We start from the raw sequence: 19,287 nt of genomic DNA, 5'->3' as shown, positions 1-19,287 counted from the left end.
ACTTGGCATCTTCTTTTCACCAAAGCCATTAGGCCAAAATCGCATAGATGTGCGGCTAATACCACATCGATGTGATACATTGGAGCTGGTGGCAGCCCCCTTGGGCAAGGCTGGGCCAGCAGCTCTTTGGGGGAGCAGCAGGAAGGGGAGGTGAGGGGAAACCGCAGAGGCCCAAGGCCCCGTCCGGCCTAGCTGCGCAGTGCTGGCAGGGTGCTCCACGAATGCAGAAACACGTGGCTTCACGTTGGAGCTGCTTCGAGTTTATACACCTGTTCCTGCTTTAGTTCCGTAGTCATTACGCATTCGCTTGAGAGACGGTTTCCAAAGCATCTCAGCCACTTGAGATATAACACGCTGAGAACCACTGCCAAAGCTAGTCCAATGTAATCGTCTCTGCCATTTCAAGGAGTTCACATTATTTTTTTTGCCACCATGGCCCCCACTCATCCCTCCTCGCATGAGACCTATCAATCACAGCTCCTCAATTGGGAACCCAGATGCCCATGGGGACAGGCGCCTCTTGAGGCCGCTCCAGGCCACCGAAGGGCTGCAAAGGCTTTTCCTCTGCCTTGAGCACAGCAGGAGCGCCAGGTGATCCACCTTTACCTCAGCCCAGAGGCTCAATTAGGTTCTTCTGGAGAAAATACACCATCCAAGTGAGGACAGGTTCTCATTTATCTCACTGACCTTAGCAGCACTTCTAAGGTTTTAATGGGTGTAGCTGTGTTTCCCAAACCTTTTGTGCTGGCAGAGGAGGAACCTTGAACAGCAGAGAAATGAAATCAACTAAGATAAAAGGAGGGGGGAAAAAAAAAGAAGAAGAAAGGAAATGGTACATGAAAAAAAAAAAAAACAATTATTAAGAGTTTAAACAGAGGGATAAAGATTTTTAGTTCAGCAGGTTCCTTGTGAACTTGCCAATACCCTGCTAATGATCTCTTTTGCTTGCTCTCTGGGTAAGGCAGGAGAGCCCAGACAAGGCAAGTGCCTGTGGGTAAAGGAGCCCTTTCCTTAGGAAAGACCCCGAGCATTAGTACATGCCTTTGCCTATTACAGACCAGGTTGAGGCTCCCAAGAACTGCATTTGCAAAGTAGCCTAGTTCCTGCAGACTTAACACATTGCATCAAGTATTCACCAGTATGAAAACTAATACTAAGATTTTGCCAAAATACTATTTTGTTTTTTGACTGCTTTTAACAGAAAAAGCTGTCCCTCCACCCTGCCACTCCAGCAAGCTGCACTAACAGCAGCGAGGAAGGTCAAGTGTCTTCTGCTCCCTCGGGTGGGCTCGTGTCTCCCGACACCTTCCTCACCAGCGCTCAGGGGACAACGCGCTGTGGAGCCAAAATCTGCGCTCCCGCTTCCAATACTGCTAACGTCCTGGTGGGGCTCCCTTACCATCAGGTGGCCAGATGGAATCGCAGGCGGTTGAGAAGAAACCACCACAGATCAATAACTGCAGTTGGATTTGTGTGCCTTAAATATTGTCACAACACGCTCTAGGAAGAGGCTGGTGGGCTCCACAGAGAAAGCTGAGCACCAATACGCCTGTACAGAGAATGTAACATCCACAGGAGTCAACTAGGGATGGCTAAACATGTGCATGCAGGCAGGACAAGTAAATGAATAAATAAGGACGGAAAGATGGAAAGCAATTCACTTTCTTTGGGCCATTTATATTTAATGATCTCTATACTGCACGGTCTATAGTTCTCCGGTAACAGGAGAAGTCTGGAGCACGTGAATGAGAACAAGCAAGCACAAAGCCAGGGAGATCAAACCCAGCTCCTCCAGCTTCAAACTGAAAGTAACAGTTCTTTTCCTATTGATTTTCCTCTCCGTTTTCATTTGTGAAAAAATTGATTTTGCTTGTCTGTGTTTGCTGAAGTGTCCACACTGCAACTCAGTGCTTACTTAAATCTTTTTATTTTATTCATCCATTCCTCCAAGCCAGCCGTGTAAAATAAACCCCTGGGAGCCACTGTCCCACACTCCTCAGAAAGTCTCAGAAACTATATTCTTCCGACAGTAGGACCAAAGCATGATGAAGACACTCTGCAGTCCCTCATGACTCTCAGAGAGAGAGCTCTCCTGTAGCCAAGACTCTCAGATCATAAAGCCTATTTAATACATTTTTGCCTAAGAACATCTCAGAACGGCACAGGCATCCGAGAAAGAGGCCATATTAACTTATGCTCCATGAGCCCTGAAATACACTGAAAGAAGAGAGAATTTTGGAAGGGCATGATGAAAAGGCAGAAAATACTCAAATAATAAAGCCTTCATCATGTCTATCACCAATTCCTTTCACTTGCTCAGTATGTGAATAATGGATTTAACAAAAGAACCCATGCCACACTTTTCCTACCTATGTATTTCTACTGAAGGCAGTTGAACTATCTGGAAAAAAGTCCTTAAAATGCAATGGCTCTAAACTTAAATATATATATATATATATCATACAGGGATATTAAAAATAAAAAATAAAAAAAAGGAGAGTGAGAGAAGAAAAGAAAAAATAGTTTCACTAAAAATGTTCCTCTGGGAGCGATCTGGGGATTAATCTGGACAACAGCAAAAAAAAATGTAATTAAGGATAAATCTGTAGTGCTTATGAAATACTAATATTTTAGCACTGAATCCCTCCTGCTAAAAAGGAATTCTTAATTCTCCAACCAGGCCAGATTGTGCAGTAGTATTTGTGACGGGCACACATGTCCACTCTGAACATGTATGGCTTATTTCACTTTCGATCTGAACTAAGAATTGCAGATGTGAAAGGCATTAATCCACTTTGGGAATCAGACTATTTCCACTCAAATATTTGCAGAAAAATATTTTAAGGAAAAATACAATGAAATATACTTCTAGTACTACAAATAGCTACTGAGTATATTAGTAAGCATTTCAAAACTGCAGGTAGCAGTTAATTTGTGCAGATTAGGAAACTGAATTTTAAGATAACTAGCCATGTTGCAGATTTAGACTTTTAAAAATCTAGAGTATAGTCCTATTCCAGTATCTTTAGAGCATTAACTATTCTGGGTTTGATTTAAATCAAATTATTCTAAGCCCTGCATGACCGTGTGCTACTGTCTTCCTTGTTCCTTGAATCCAAGGGCATAAATAAATCAAATTATGCCATAAGCCCAGTCTCATTATGCAGTTCTACTGTGTGTTTATCAGACTAGCAAAGAGATGAGTGATTATGACAGAAACAAGAGATACAAAATTAAATTATCAAATACACCTAAACTGCATGTCACACTCAGCATGTCCCACTGCAGCTTTTACAGTGAGATCCCACAGCACACAGTATGAGGGGAAATCGCTCTGGTTTATGATTACATCGGATCTAGTACATTTTATGTACAGTAGCAATTTCCAAAGGGGAAAAAAAATACATTCAGCAACAGTGTTTATTCATGAAAAAAAAGAAAATAAAATCAGGCTGCGCACAGACGATGATTCATCATTGCGCGCAGGGAACAGTCAGGCCAAAATGCCAGATAAAGGGACAACCACTCCACAGATCACAGCGCTAACTAACTAAAGAGAGACACATTTCTCTTTCAAGAAGGCGAGAAAAACATTTTTCTGTGAACTTGGGACCATTCTAAACTTCGCAAGATTTAGTGCACTGCAGTCATTTCACTGCAGCAATACCTGAGAATTGAGAGCGATAACACAGGACCACAAAGTCTGCAGTAAATGGAGCAAGCTCCCACTATTCCTCAAGCAGTGAAGTTCAGCTTTACTCCAATAAGCTTTAAACACTCAAGTACTTTAGTTGGGAGCTTGGTGACCCTCAAGTTTCAAATGCTCAATAAAGGTGACCAGGCCAAACTGGAGTCAAAGCAAAATCCTCAAGCTACAGCTGGTGTTGACACAAGGCTCCAGCAGCACTTCCATCTGCTCCTGTTGCTCCACATCACGCTGACGTGCTCACAGCCTGCAGCACGGAGCTGGGTGCCTCAGTGAGGTGGCACGAATCTAAACCTGATATTCTTGACATTCTGTGACTTTCAGATCCTCTTCTAAATAGAAATTCACACTGCATCAGGAGATATTTTGCCACCATTAGCAAATCAATATTTGTTCCATGTTTTATGATTACTCTTACTACCCTTAACTCCTACTACTTTTTTTTGAGCCATTTCCCCCTTTTTTTTCCCATGTGAGCAGAATGTTTAAAAACATATAAAATAGCTATAAAGAAAGGATCCCAAAAGCTGGATTACTGAAGCTGAAGAGTTAGGGAGCTTTGCCCTGGGAAACGAAAGATGATGTCCTGGGACTGTGCAAGAAGGATGCTGATAGATGGAGGTCCCTAATCAAGCACAGGCATCTGAACAACCTCACAGCAGCAGCACGTCTGAACCAAGCACCCAAGGTGGGCTTGGGCCCAAGGTTCCCCTTACTCTCAGGGGAGGAAAAGAGGAGCTTCTAGGGCTGATTCCTCTCATCCCAACAGAGCAGGCTGCTAAGAAGTTAGAAGTGCCTGTTTCTCTGACAACACGGTGCACCTATAGTGACTTTTTCAGCTGCAGAGGCCAGACTTCTGGACATCAGGAATCAGCCAGGGAGGCTCCAGGGAAGCAGCTGTGTTGCAGTTTGACTGATCAATAGTAAAGATTTAAGCCACAACAATATAACCATTATCCCGTTTCAGAGTTAAAATCCAAGTGGAACACGTACATCAAAACCACATTTCTGAGGCTCGCTTTTAAATTGCTGAAAATCAAAAGCTTGTGGCAGCTTCACACATGGAAGCTGCACTTGGAAAGAACAGAGAACAAGTATCTTCCCATATAAATTGAAGTTAACGGAGCCAAGGAAGAGTAGGGAAAACATGGGCCCGCTGCTGAACGGGATGGGTGACTTGGTGACAGAGGATGCAGACAAGGCAGAGTTACTAAATGTCAGTCTTTACTGCTAAAGCTGGGCCCCATGAACTACAGAGCCCTGACACAAGAGAGACAACCAGGAAAACAGGTTGCAGGGCTGGAACAGGCTGCCCAGAGAGGTTATGGAATCTCTTTCTCTGGAGATCTTCCAAACATGCCTGGATGCCACCCTGTGCCACGTGCTCTAGGTGTCCCTGCTGGAGCAGGGGGGTTGGACTAGATGATCTCTAGAGGCCCCTTCCAACCTCAACCATTCTGTGACTCTGTGAACCTTGATTTCACCATAAAGAAGGTAAAATGAGTGCAGATCTCATCGTTTTAGGTATTCTTGGTAAAAGGACTATCCTCAGCAGACAAGGCTGGGGCTGCGTACCTGCATGTAGACCACCAAGGCACTGCTGTGGGCTCTATCCCTTTCCCAGCTCTTCTGGGCTCTGCAGCAGCGTCCCCCACACACCCACCTTCACAAAAACACATCCACTGGGTACTGCAAGCGCCTCTCCATCCCACAAATCCCAGACCGCTGCCAGAGCAAACAGTGGCACCGTGACCATGCGGAGAGCGCGAGTGGCACCGCCGGCTGCCCAAGCCGCACACCCGGCCAGGGCCACGGCAGGGAAGACCTTGAGCTGGGGAGTTAAGGGTTTTCCAAGGCTCCGGTCTGACCTGCAGCGGCCTCGCAGCTTAAACATGGAAATTTCCCCCCACACACACATTAACGAGGTCTCTGCTTCTCGCTGCAACCGTAATGAAAAAGTGATGTGTGATTCTGACCTGTCCGTCTAGAGGGGCTGAACGGGAAAGCCAGCGGCCAACGTGAACGGAATCGCACCAGCAACGGGTAACAACGTGAGGAGCACTGGATCCCAGCACACAGGATAAGCCTGCCCAGTGGGAAAACTAATCTTAAACAGCAGCATTTGCTTCATGGCTATAACACCCAGGTAGGCCGGTTTGCTACAAATTTGCTTGTTTGTGTCTTACTAAATCATCACTAAAGCACCTTACTAAAGCTTCTTACACATTTCTAAAGCATCTTACTGAAAAGGACAAAACTCCATACTCATTTTGATAAGAGTTTCCTCCTTTGCATGCATTTTTCCTTTATTTTAAATTCTGGATAGTACCTTTTACTGCTAAAACAGTTAAAAAAAAAAAAAGTGTGGCATTTTCATCATTGAATATATATATATATACACACACATATACACAAACACCGATATTTAAGGCCTGCATAACCATCTTCATGCACCTCCAAATTGAATTAATTTCTAAAGCAATAATTTCCAGAGCACTAACATGTCAAATGTCTGAAGTGGAGAGTGAGGCGCAGAAGAGTTAAGTGATTCACCTGCCATGGAAAGAAGAGGACATCAGCAGAGCTTCATTTGCCTGTCCTGAATTAAAAATATAACTTCAGACTTCTTCTTCCAGATGAAAATTCAGCTGTTCAAAAATCAAAACATACTTCACTCTCTTCACAAACACAGTGGTCAGAACGCCCCATTTTAAAAAATGATTTGGCATTAAGAAGCCAAATCTTGGCCATCGAAATTCAGGTGAGTATTTCGTGAGGGTAGCTCCCACAGCTGCATTGGCCAAGCCTACCAAGAGAGAAACTGTTTTTCTGGCATTCTGGTGAATGAATGTGTGTGTGTGCACGTGTGTGTGTGTGTGTGCTCCCAGAGAGGGAAAAAATGTCTCTCAAAAAAGGCTGCATGAATTATTACTTTATTTAAATCATTTTGCCCCAGGCAGGCAAAGAGATCACACAGTCATAAAACAATCTTGAGTCTGCCAACCATAAAGAAAGGAAAATGTGAAAGGCACAGGGATACTTAAACAAATGGAATTAATTCTGCTTTAACAGGTCCTTTGCTCCACAGTATCTGCACATCATCCAAAAGCATGTAAGGAAACACATCTCACGTCTGTCATCTAGAGCTTAGTGTCTCTCCATTTCTTCCTAGGAAAAAACACATGCGAACTGTAGTATTTGGGGAGTTGGAGGTTATTTTATTTTGCTTTTCATCTCACACAAGCACCTGCACATTTGTTTCTCTTCAGTCCCGAGAACATGAGTGATTTGAGAATGACCTCAGGGAAGAGCGAAGGAGTGACGAGGGCTAGAGAAGTTTGAGACCCATTAAGAAAAGGTATTGTCTGTAGCAATAAGCCAAAGAAGTCAAGAAAACAAGGAGGAGAAAATGGATATTAAACTCATCTTATTTGAAACCTTTTGCTGGATGTAAAACAATAAACACTGTGTGCAGTTTCAGTTTTTAAAAGACAACTGACCCAAAAGGCACGCAGGCAGCAGGCCCAGCTTCTCAGCACCCCGGCCATGCTGCTTTCACTCCAGCTTTCACTCATACCAAAAGCAGTTCCCTCTAGGTCTTCAATGGTATTCTAAGACCACAATAAAATGAATATCTGGAAACATAATTCAGAGCTTCTAAATTATTTTCCATATACTACACATGGAATTCTCTGCCCAGTTCCCATTACGTTTTCTTTTCCTAAAACATTAAGAAATTCTCACTCAGCAGGATCTGTGAGCCAAGGAAGATGCTGCCGAACTCTCCGGCTGCAACAACCACCTGCAGGCAAGAGCCCCAAACAAGAAAACAGTTGCAACATGTTCCACCACCATCTAATGGGTTTATTTGGATTGCATTTCTTTTTTCATGCAACTTGTGCCATTTAAAAAGCATCCGTGTTAACAGGCTATGCCTACTACACACTAAAGACTTAGACTTCCGATAGCTGCACTCACCATGTAATACGAAATTCAATCTTCCTGTCTTTATAACAGAAGAAACTGAAAAAAAAGAAAGTGTGAAATGTGATTCATGACAGTGAGTTAAATGAGGCAACCTTAGCTACAAGAGTCACAAGTATTGCCATCCTAAACCTCTGGCAGATGAATCACTTTCTGAAGCTCAGAAACATAGTACTATGCTGGTGAGCCTTCTAGTAGCACCATGCTCACATCCCAAAGCTTTCCTTATTGGCCCTTCTTCCTCTACTCAGCTCTGCTGAGGCCATATCTGGAGCACCATGTCCAGTTCTGGGCTCCCAAGAGTTGCTCCTGGAGCCACAACTGTTAACCATGGTGAAGAAAAGGCTGAGGGGGATCTTATCAAAAGGTTATAAATATCTGAAGGGAGGGTGTGGAGAGGATGGGACCAGACTCTTTTTAGTTGTGTCCAGCAACAGGACAAGCGGCAACAAGTACAAACTGAAACACAGAAAGGTCTATCTGAACGTGAGAAAGAACTCCTTCACTGTTCTTCTTCTGTACTTCTTCTCCACAGACATTACAACACTAATTCATTGTAACAGAGTTTGTAACAATCTCACAGCCCCCTCCTTATTTTCATTAGTCTGCAATACCGATGTTTTTCCAATCCAACAGCTTCAGACCTATATGCGAGGTAAAGGGAGGAAAACACCCTTGCCAGGCTCCTAGGCACTTACTCTACTTGTTCAATTCACAAATACACGAGTGCAACTAGAAAGGCTCCGCTAAAAACAAAAGCTCCAAAACTCCCTTTTTAGCATACAACATTCAGCTGTTAGTGATCTCTTCTGTTCATAAAACCGTGAGGCCAGAGGGGCTTCACACTGTGCCCTAAAGCAAACAGAGATTTGGACTGCCTGAGAACAAGGATTACAAAGTCCAAAGCCCCTGTGGAAAAGGTGTTGCTAATAGCTGCCTTTTTATCTTCTTCCTACCACAGTGACTCCAGTTCAACAATCTCTCTGATCACAACAGCAAAGGTAATACAGAGGGGAAAGATGGAGTTCTTAAGCATCCCCAAAATTTTCTTATGCACTTATGCCAACGAAAGCCACAGAAAAGCTGTATATAGCAGAAACCCACATGCTCCAAAGACCTGAAGAGATCGGGGAGTGGAGATTGGGGAAGTTAACACCTCCTTATGAAGAAACGTTATGAGCACAGGTAAGCATGGATCTCACTGTGCTGTGTGTAAATGCTGCACAAGGTACATTATAAGCGGGAGCTAACACAGGGTGCAGCTCCAAGCGGAGGGAGGTGCCAACCCGCTGGGTTCGAGCTCTTGGTTCTTGACTCCCCACATGCAGAGTTTATCATCTGGCCAATCTATCCGCCCTGCTCGAAATTCAATAGGAGCAATGACCAACCCATGCCTGGGTCTGCACTTTGCTGACCTCTGAGGAAGCAGATCAATCAGTCAGGCTCAGACTGACTGCTGAGCTCCCTCCAATTCCCTGGCGATGCCTGATGCCAAGCAAGGACCACATTATACCACACAGCATCTCCCAAGGCCCCCTGCCCAGCCCACGCTTGCCTCGCTGCTCTGATCTCATGCACGATGCTTACGGAAGTCATCAGCTGAGCTTGCAGCAAGCCAGCAACGGGCAGGCTGCTCCTGCTGACCTGCCAGCAAGGGCTGGAGCTGGGGGAAGCCCTGCACGACTGGGGCCACGGCAAGGAGACAAGAGAGCCACGGAGCAGTGGCCCCCAGGCTGCAACGTGAAAGCTTCAACAGCCCGGAACCTCATGTGGAGTAGGTCAAGCCCAGGCTAGAGCTATGAAACAACCTGGACCAACCAACAAGTAGAACCAGGCCTGGAACTCTCCCCAGCTCTGGTGAGGCCGCATCTGTAGTATTGGGTGCAGTTCTGGGCTTCCCAGTGCAAGAGGGACGTTGAGCTTCTAGAGAGGATCCAGAGGAGCCACAAAGATGATTACGGGACTGGAGCACCTATCTTATGAGGAAAGACTAAGCGAGTTGGGCCTGTTTAGCCTGGAGAAAAGAAGGCTGAGAGGAGAGCTGATCAACATGTTCAAGCACCTGAAGGGTGAATGTAGGGAGGATGGGGCCAAACTCTTCTCATTGGTGGCCAGTAGCAGGACAAGGGGTAATGGGTACAAGTTGAAACACAGGAAGTTCCAGCTCCATGTGAGGAGGAACTTCTTTCCTGTGAGGGTGACAGAGCCCTGGAACAGGCTGCCCAGTCTCCTTCTCTGGTGATCTTCCAAATCCGCCTGGATGCCACCCTGTGCCACGTGCTCTAGGTGTCCCTGCTGGAGCAGGAGGTTGGACTAGATGGTCTCTAGAGGTCCCTTCCAACCTCAACCATTCTGTGATTCTGGTACCAAAGAGGTTCAGCCTCCCTATTGCAATGGAGAAGTTTGCCCGAAAAGTCTTAATTTATCTTTGGCAATTTTTACTGTTTTCACAGAAATTATGTCGAAAAGGCAAAACTGACTGATGCTGTTTCTTAAAATACGTCAGTCCCAAATCCTTGCTCATATGCCTTATTTGTTATCCTAGCCAAAGACAAGTAACTGTTCAGATGTGATGCTTTATGCTCAAATATAACCAATCTTCAGTGGAAAATAAGACATACATGGAAATATATTCAGTCTTGACCCAGGTTCGTAACTTCCATGGATTTCCATTCAGATCAAGAGAAAAATATCTCTCTCATACAAAATAAAAATTACTGTAAACCTCAGTTTCTTTACCACTAGGTCTCAGCCTAAACTCCAAGCCAGACTGCAATTGAAACATATTTATTTTGCATTCAAATGATAAAAAAGACATAATTTCATCAGAATCAGGTTAATACAGCCTATCATTTTCAGAAAGCCTTTTCAAAAGAACTTGCTTTCTGTAATACAGCAGAAATACGGATAGGATTTGCCTTTTTACACAGTGAAGCAAAACGTAGATTGCGAGTTCCATTTCTAGTGAAACCAACCAAAATGACAGTGGCCTTCCTCTTTCCCACTTCTCTCCTGTAACAATTTCATATTAAAACATGGTGTTTTGGAATGGTTTGATCTTTGGTCATTTACAACCACCACAGCATGAGGGAACATACACATTTTATTGTTACTGGGAGACTTTCTGACAGAGTTTATGTCTCCTTTACATACTGTCTCCCATAGGTATTTAATTCTTTTGTTGTTGTTGTGAAATTTCAGTGCCCCTGCCTGCGATTCATACTGAAAGCCTCAGTGGAGTCTTTCAGGTTCGTTTGCAGCTGTGGTTACCCTATTTCTCGCAAAAACGGCAGCTTCCTGTCAAGGTTCCCACTGCTAAATCATGTTGAACCCTGGCATCCTTCACAGCCGTGACCCCGAGTGCATCGTGCTACAGCTCTGCCTAGTCCTATTAACTGCACATTGCAGCAGGTTGGCATTTCTGAAGTTACATCCAAAACGGGAGATCTCTTCTCAAAAACAGTTTGGGACCAGCCAGCAAGCTCCTTCGGGAGCGTATGGTTAACCGTATTTTCATGTCTCTGAAATAACACTGTTTTCGTTATGTGCCTGCAACATGAAGTTGGTGGAACACCCTTAAATGCAGTGGCAGCAAACATCGAAACCTCAAGGCAGGATCCCAGGAGCAAATCGTGTATCATGCGTGTTTTTCTAAAGATGCAGATGCAAACACATAAAACAAAGCCGTTTATTAGGTAACAAAAACTACTCTTTACTAGGTGAGAAGAGGTGAATTAAACAAACAAACAAACCAAAAAAAATAGCACAGAGCATCTTATCACTCTTTGGTGATCCTGTAGTGGACACATTTATTGCACAGCAGGACATTAAACGTGATTTCCTATATTCTGATAAATTATAAATGATGTGTGCCCTACTTCTTGTAGTACTACCTTTCTTATAATCTCTTGCAGGACTGAGTCACTTAGTGGCAGCCTTGGCATTTCTGACCTTTACTTTGTCAAAAAAATCCCATTTTGTTGCTTAAAGAAAGGGTTCTCTCTGCAGCCCCTGCCAGTCACCATTTTACTTACCCCGGCAGCCTCTTCTGCACAATGACGGCATCAGAGCGGCTTGACACCGAGCCAGGTGCATGCGAGGCTCAGGCTGACTTCTGCAGACAGCCCGTGGGAAGGGGTCCCTTCGGCGCGGCGCGCCGCGCCGAGCCACGCACAGGCCCCTTCCAAGCACTCTGTGCACCACAACCTCAGCAGGGCTGCAGCTGCGGTGCTGTCAGTCACCAGGAGAAAATTCTGCTGCTGGGGAAAAAGGAGAAATCCTCTCTCGCCTGCCTTCTGTGTGCCTGCACCTCCAGCTGCCTCCGTGCACTGTGTCAGGGTATTAAAATAGAACTGGCTCGATGACTTCACTGCTTCTCTCAAATAGGCCACTTGGCAGAACTAACAGTCTGCTCTGCAGTAGAAAAGGCTAGGGTTTTTTGTTGTTGTTGTTCTTCCTCACCACCTCCCTCCAGTCTGAATGTTCACTTTCATTCTGACTACAGGGAGAAAAGAAAGAAAAAAAAAAAGAGTCTCCCTTTTGAACACAATCTGAAAAATCCACACATCCACCCACGCCTGGTGAGCAGGAAGCCTCCACGAGTGTCATCTAATTCTAAAGAACCTAATCTTCCCTTCGAGAAAAGAGAAAGTCTAAATGCTACTACTGCAAAGATAACCTTCCAAACACAACAAACACAAGGAGGTGTACAGGGAGGCGCTCAACAACAAGAACAGTCCCAATGCAGCAGCTTTGTACCTTGCTTGTACCTTGCTTCAGAGCAAAGATGTTCCTGACCAGAAAATCTGGGGACAATCCTGATGGGGACCAGCAAACGTAACAACTTCACACTGCTGGTGTTCTGGCCGTGTGCCACACTGCAGGAACACTCTGGAGAAACACAGCAGCAAAAGAGATGCAAGAGCCACAGGGCACAGAAATGACTGAAAGACCCAGAGTCTCTAAGGTATCTCTGATGCAGCTAAAAGACTGAAAGGATGAAGATTCAACCAGATAAACAATAAGAAAAATTCCATAAATCCATCTTACTACCTAAATAAACTTATCTAAAGCATATTGACAAGTTCATTAAAAGTCTCTGTCAGCCAGCTTTGGTCTGACAAGACCATAACTCGGGGATATTTTATTGATGCTTTAAACCTTCATGCAGGAATCAGCACAGAGCACAGCGCCTGTGAGACACCATAACTTAGAGCCCAACTCTTGGACACAGCTAGAAGTGAAACACGGCCAAGGCAGAATCCTTATCACAACTGCCCATGCTTGCAGAGCTGTCCTTTTGGAAGACAACAATATGCAATTTCTGCACATGGAGCCATAGAGGAGCACCCTGGAATTGCATTTACGGGTCAGGTGGCAGAGTCAGATATTTTCGTGCTACGCGGTTCCTGGCCATGACCACTCCACACCTTCTCATGATCAGATTACTAACAACGCGAGCCATCTGCATGAGAATGCAAACAGGGCCCGGGGTGATCGTGATGCAGACACGCTGCTCTTGCAGCAATCCTCTGTGTCAATATAAGAGCATCTCATAATGAAAAAAAAATTAACCTGGATCTATACAAAAAACAAACTCCCATTTCCTGTCTGGTCCTCAGGTGTTTACTCTCTCCAGTTTATCTGGAATGGAGTATAACTCATGTGGATGGGAGCTTTCTGTCTGCATCCTTCACTTGGGAACACAATGGTCTAAGTTTTGCATCCAGGATTGCTTTAGCCTTCAAAACCACTTTTCAGAGCATTACACCCTTTTCTTACTGCTTTGGAGATCTGTGCATGAGAAAAACAAAGGGAAAAAAAAGGATCAGAAAACACACAATCTACCTAGCATATTTGGATCTTTGCTTATCATTAGCCCTAATGGATACATCTTTCTCTCTGAAGCTACACACAAAAGCAAGAGGATGAGTCCTTGAAAACATCTCTGACCATTCTCCAGTTAGCGCTTGATCAACACAGAGGGGAAAGAAGGAGACAGAGTCATTGCCATGTTCCAAGATCTCTCTCATGAGACCTCAAAGGAGGGCGGGAGAAAGGGCTTCAAATTAGACAGAGGAGGCAGCAGCAGGCAGGAGCACAGCTGAAGGGAATCAAAGAGCTTGGCAGAGGGCTGCAGGGGAGGCAGGAGCTGCCTAGGGTGAGGGACACAGGAAGGCACCACTGAAAAAAAGTCTGAGAAGCTGAATCATTCCTACATCCAGAGGAAGAGGCTCTTAAATAAAGGCAGACATAGAACTGAGCTTGTTCAAAGAGCAGCTGGAAAATGAGCGTCACACAGTCGTGATCACAGAACACGACATCATTATCTCAGGGCTGCGCAGGACTTAGTACCCTTTCCTATCAAAAAGCAACCTTAAACCCTGCTCATTCTATAAAGTCAGCAGAATTAAGCCCACCGGACAGCCAGTGTCTTCCCCTTATTTGGCTAAATGTGTGCTGATCCAGTAACAACTTGGAAATCAGCTCGAATGCGCCAGCCCCTAAACTAGCAAAAATGTTTCTGCCATCCTTTCTCAAGCTGAAGGACTAGCCATAACAACTGAGCTAGCAGTTATTGAACAGGTTCTCTGAGAGCTCTGTGAGCGGCCAGCTCAGGCAGCACGGAGCTGAAACCGCAGAGGAAGCCTGTCTGGCTGCAGCAAAGTGCTACGGTGCCACTCACGTGGAAGCCAGCCCTTGAAAGAGCAGAGCGAGAAACACTTCAAAAGAGATTAAAATCTCATCCTCTCAGCTCTCCAATACTCAGCCTGACTCCAAGCAGGAAAGCTCAACTATGGTAACAGAGTAGCTGACCTAGATCCACACAGGAAAAATGTGATTTGTCTTCAATATCAGAGGCTGACACACCTGGAAAGTTCATCCAAAATGTCAAAACATTCTGCTAGGGTAAAAAAAAAAAAATCATCTCAAATAAAGAGATACCAATACATACATCATAATAAATATCAAATAACGAACCCTAGTTCCGGCCTTGGACGCTGCTAGGACACATCCCCAAGATTAGAAAATCAGGAGCACATATTTTCCATCAAAAAGAAATAACAGCATGTTAAACACCATTATGGCAAAGTATAAAAGTTACAACATCAGTAGCTTAAGAGTTGCCAAGCTGGGGTGCATTTGGGACCTTGCGGCATCACTGGTTGGGATCTCGGGCATTTCTCTAGTCTGCTGCTGTAGGCTCCAGTAAAAGCCACAACAGAGAGGATGAACAGTTGGTCTTGTATGACAGATAAGTTATGTGTAGATCTCAAACAAAAATAAATTTAGAAATTTGGCAGGCTGATGTGGGTGACAGTGTTGTGGGTGTTTACTATAAGCCACCTCATCAGGAAGAAGTCGTTCATGAGGCCTTCTACAGACAGCTCAAAGCAGCCGCACGATCACAGACTCTGGTTCTCATGAGGGACTTCAACCACCCTGATATCTGCTGGAAGGACAACACAGCTAGGCACAGAGAGTCCTGGAGGTTCTTGAAAGGCACTGATGATAACTTTTCACACAGTTGGTGGAGGAGCCACCGAGGAGAGATGCGCTGCTAGACCTTGCAGAAGAACTGGTTACAGATGGGAAGGTTGGGGGCAGCCTTGGCTGTAGTGCCCATGAGATGGTGAAGTTCATGATCCTGCAAGGACAAAACAGAGCAGGAAGTAGGATAGCAACCTTGGACTTCAGAAAAACAACTTTTGGCCTCATCAGGGATGTACTTGGAGGAATCCCACATGCTAGGGTTCTAGAAAGAAGGTGGGGGCCCAAGAGTCAAACATCACTTTCTCCAAGCTCAAGATTGGTGCATCCCTATGATTAAGTAGGCATACAAAGAGGGCACAAGACCTGCATGGATAAACAAAGAGCACCTGGCAAAGCTCAGACAAAAGAAGGAGGTATACAGAATGTGGAAGAAGGGACAGGTCGCCTGGGAGGAACAGAAGAAAGTGGTCAGAGTATGTAGAGATGCGACATGGAAGGCTAAGGAGCATTTCAAATTAAATCTGGCAAGGGATGTGAAGGACAACCAGGGCTTCTTCTGTGACGGATTGACTGGCTGGGCAGATGGGATCTACCCAGATGGTAGATGGGGTCTACCTTGCCTTCAGCAAGACTTGTGAGACTCCCATAAGATCCTCCCAGGCAAGCTCAGGAGGTGTGTATTCGATGACTGAGTGAGGTAGATTGAGAACTGGCTGAATGGCAGAGCTCAGAGAGCTGTGATCAGTGCCAGTCTAGTTGGAAGCCTGTGGCTAGTGTGTGCCCCGGTGTCAGTACTGGGTCCAGTCTTACTCTTCAGGAGCCTGAATGAAGGGACAGAGCGCATGCTCAGCAAGTTTGCTGAGGGCACAACACTGGGCGGGGTGGCTGATGCACCAGAGGGCTGTGCTGCCATTCACAGGGACCTGGACGGCCTGGAGAGATGGACAGAGAGGAACCTCACAACATCCAACCACGGCAGGTGCACCTAAGGAGGAATAACCACCAGCACAGGCTTCGGATTGACCTGCAGAAAAGCAGCAACGCAGAGAAGAACCTGGAAGTCCTGCTGCACAAGTTAACCATGAGGTAGCAAGGTGCCCTCGTGGCCAAGGAGGCCAATGGGATCCTGGTCTGTATCAGGAGGAGCGTTGCCAGCAGGTCGAGGGAGGTGATCCTGCCCCTCTCCTCAGCTCTGGGAAGGCTGCACCTGGAGTATTGTGTGCAGTTCTGGGCTCCTCAGGACAAGAGGGATGTGAAGCCAGTGGAGTGAGTCCAGCAGAGGGCTACAAAGATTAAGAGAGCTAAGCAACTCTCCTATGAAGAAGTGCCTGCTTAGCCTAAAAAAGAAAACCCTGGGGATCTTATCAATGTATACAAATCTCTTAAGGGAAGATGTAGATGGAGACACACTGTTTCCGTGGTGCCCAATGACAGGGCAAGAGGCAATGGACACAATCTGAAACACAGGAAGGTCCATCTGAGCATGAGGAAAATCTTCTGGACCTTGATGGCGGCAGAGCACTGGAACAGGCTGCCCACGGAGGCTGCGGAGTCTCCATCCCTGGAGATACTCAAAACCCTTCTGGACATAGTCCTGCTCGACGTGCTCTGCATGACCCTGCTTGAGCAGGGGGGTTGGACTAGACTAGAGGTGCCTTCCAACCCCAACCATTCTGTGATTCGGTGAAAGCAGATGGACTGCCACGCAAGAAGGAAAACTGCAGACAGACAAGAAAAAAAACACTCCAGGAAGAACCTCAAACATAGAGAGAACTGCAAACTGGAAATAACCCACTATATGAATAAAAGCAGATGGAGCCCTTAGATTCAGTACAACTCCAGCATACCAAGAACTTGTTGGAACAAATTATCTTCTAGTATTTTAAAGGACCTGGGGCACACGCAGAAATAGACCCAGTTGAACAGAACAACTACCTCTGTTCTTCTGAGTAATCCTATGCAAGAAGGGCTTCTTAGAGCTTCTTATTTTCAACCAAATATCTATCACTTACTGCAATGCTTTAGGATTCCTTTGCGAAAGGCTTTTTGTTTTTTTTTTTCCCCACATCACTGTTACCTGATTTCTGTGAATCCTTTCGGATCACATTGTTTCTGTGAGAATATTCAGAAGCAGCTCAGGACATGTAAGAGTCCTGCCCCAAAACCAAACTAATACCAAACTGATACCTCAGCAGTATTAGTAAACACAGGTTACTTCCTAAAGAGTGCTACTGACAGTGAAGCCCTGAAGTACAACAGAATTACTCAGGTTTCTTTAGCCACCTTAAAAATCCTGGTTTGCACAAGAATTGAACACAAGTTTTGCGAAGCCACACTTGCTTTGGGGACTGGAGTTTAACAACTGCATTTTAGTTATAAACAGATGCTTCTGCAGGGGCTCTCAGAGCAGCACGGTATCACTACAGAACTACGGTGAACCAGCTTTGTGCATCACACAGGAACCAACACCAAAGAAATACACACGTGGCAGCTGGATAATACGAAGGCGTTAGGAGCAGTCCACTCAGGAGCCATTTTTGACCACTCTCAGCCCTCCTCACCTCCCAACCACTGACATGGCTCAGAGGTACAAGTGACGCCAACGAAACAGTCGCAGTCTGACATTTCAGGTGGTGCTGCAAAATACAGAGCTGGTACATGGGGAGAAAACGAGCAGTGCTTCTGAGGGGCCAGATAGCTGTTGGAGAGGCATCAACCTCCTGGCAAGGAAGAGCGCTCAGTGGTGAGGCTTTACAAGACTTCCACAGCAGGGAATACAGAGAGGCAGCAGCTGGGAAGCAACACAGCTGCAAAGAATAAAAGCAGTGAGGAGAGGGAAGGGGGTAAGACAGGCTGGCCAGCCTTCCCTAGCCTACAGTCCACATACCAAAACCTCTGTGTGCTCTGCGAGCTGCAGGATACGTATCGCATCCCTTGGAGGAGCTGGGGGATGGATCTCCAGGGGCCTCGTGTCTCCAGCGCTGGACACAGAGCTGTGCGCGAGGGGATTCCAGCAATGTCAGCCTCAGCAGAGGCTTCTGGCTCACCTCCTTCTCCATCTGTGCACTCAGATTAACCCAAAACCTCTGGGCCACAAATCTGCCTCTGGACATGTGCTGGAGTCATCTCGTGGGAGTCGCATGTGAACCATAACATACTGGTCAAGTAACTCCAAAACAGCCGTCTGCCTCAGCCACCTGCAAGATGACTAGTAGCAATGAACCAAGCAGCTGCAGGAGACCCAGCCCAGCAAAAGGAGAAAAATTAGGAAGGCTGTGCATACAAAATGGAGGGTGACCGAAGAAGAGCCCCAACTGCCCTCATAGCTGTCACAGTCACAACCCTCCCTGTACCAGAGGGGACACCACAGGAGAAGGCAGGATGGGGAATCTCAGACAGTTGGTAGCCTCCCTCTGGATGAATCCCAGCGTTTGCACAAACACCCTCCTTTGGCACGGTAACCCTTCCCTGTCTGCCCCTATATTCTCCAGTTACTTACACACATGCACAAGTGAAATCTGAGGGAATGTCCTGCTCGCTTTCACACACAACCTCTGAGCGTTCTGAAGCATGGGAGTAAACCTCACGGCGTGATGGCCAAGGCCAGCAGGTCAAGCAGGTCTGCACTGGTTGGTACCAGCCAGTTTGGGCCTTTCAGATGGGCATTATCACCAGCATAGTCACTTCCCTCACATTTTTCTGTTGGACTCATCTATTTCTTAGAAACAGAGGTTCAGAGATGATCTCACAGCCCTTAAGCAGGGGGCCATTGGGTTGTAAGAGCCCAGCTGAAAAGCTGCGGTGTTGTATGGAAGGGCCAGGCTAGGGCTTTTTTACACTGTCTGGGAAAAATTCAGTTACCTTTTTCCTCTGAGCTTTACCATACGGGTTTGCTAGCGCTCTGCCCAGCACACAGGACTGCAGACCATTCCCACAATTGCTGTCTTCATCCTGAGTAATTCAGGGATGCCTGAACACAAACTTTTTTTAATCACTGCTCTAAAAATATTTGGTTGCCTTTCTTTTTTTCCACCCACAGAAGAAAAATAAGTTTTTAAAAGAACAATGCTCTGGCAAGCAGCTCACACTGGCTGTGCATGGGA

General features: G+C 45.8%; 1 protein-coding gene across 3 annotated transcripts in view; it reads right to left on the bottom strand.

The window, feature by feature from the left end:
• Positions 1-19,287, bottom strand: part of KLF12 (KLF transcription factor 12) — a 222,765-nt gene that overhangs the window by 177,103 nt on the left and 26,375 nt on the right. Inside the window, exon 1 of one of the 3 annotated variants that reach the window (XM_088540295.1) lies at positions 11,725-11,739. The exons of the other annotated variants lie outside the window; for them this stretch is intronic. The gene's annotated coding sequence lies outside the window, so the exon portion shown is untranslated. Of the gene's footprint in view, positions 1-11,724; positions 11,740-19,287 lie in introns of those variants that run through there. 3 annotated transcript variants of the gene reach the window in all.

The sequence above is a fragment of the Tinamus guttatus genome, unplaced genomic scaffold (genome assembly GCF_059628265.1).
Source record: "Tinamus guttatus ecotype Peru unplaced genomic scaffold, ASM5962826v1 Tinamus_guttatus_pri_ptg000058l, whole genome shotgun sequence".
In the NCBI taxonomy this organism is placed as follows: Eukaryota; Metazoa; Chordata; class Aves; order Tinamiformes; family Tinamidae; genus Tinamus; species Tinamus guttatus.
This window is presented reverse-complemented; position numbering and strand designations above follow the sequence as displayed.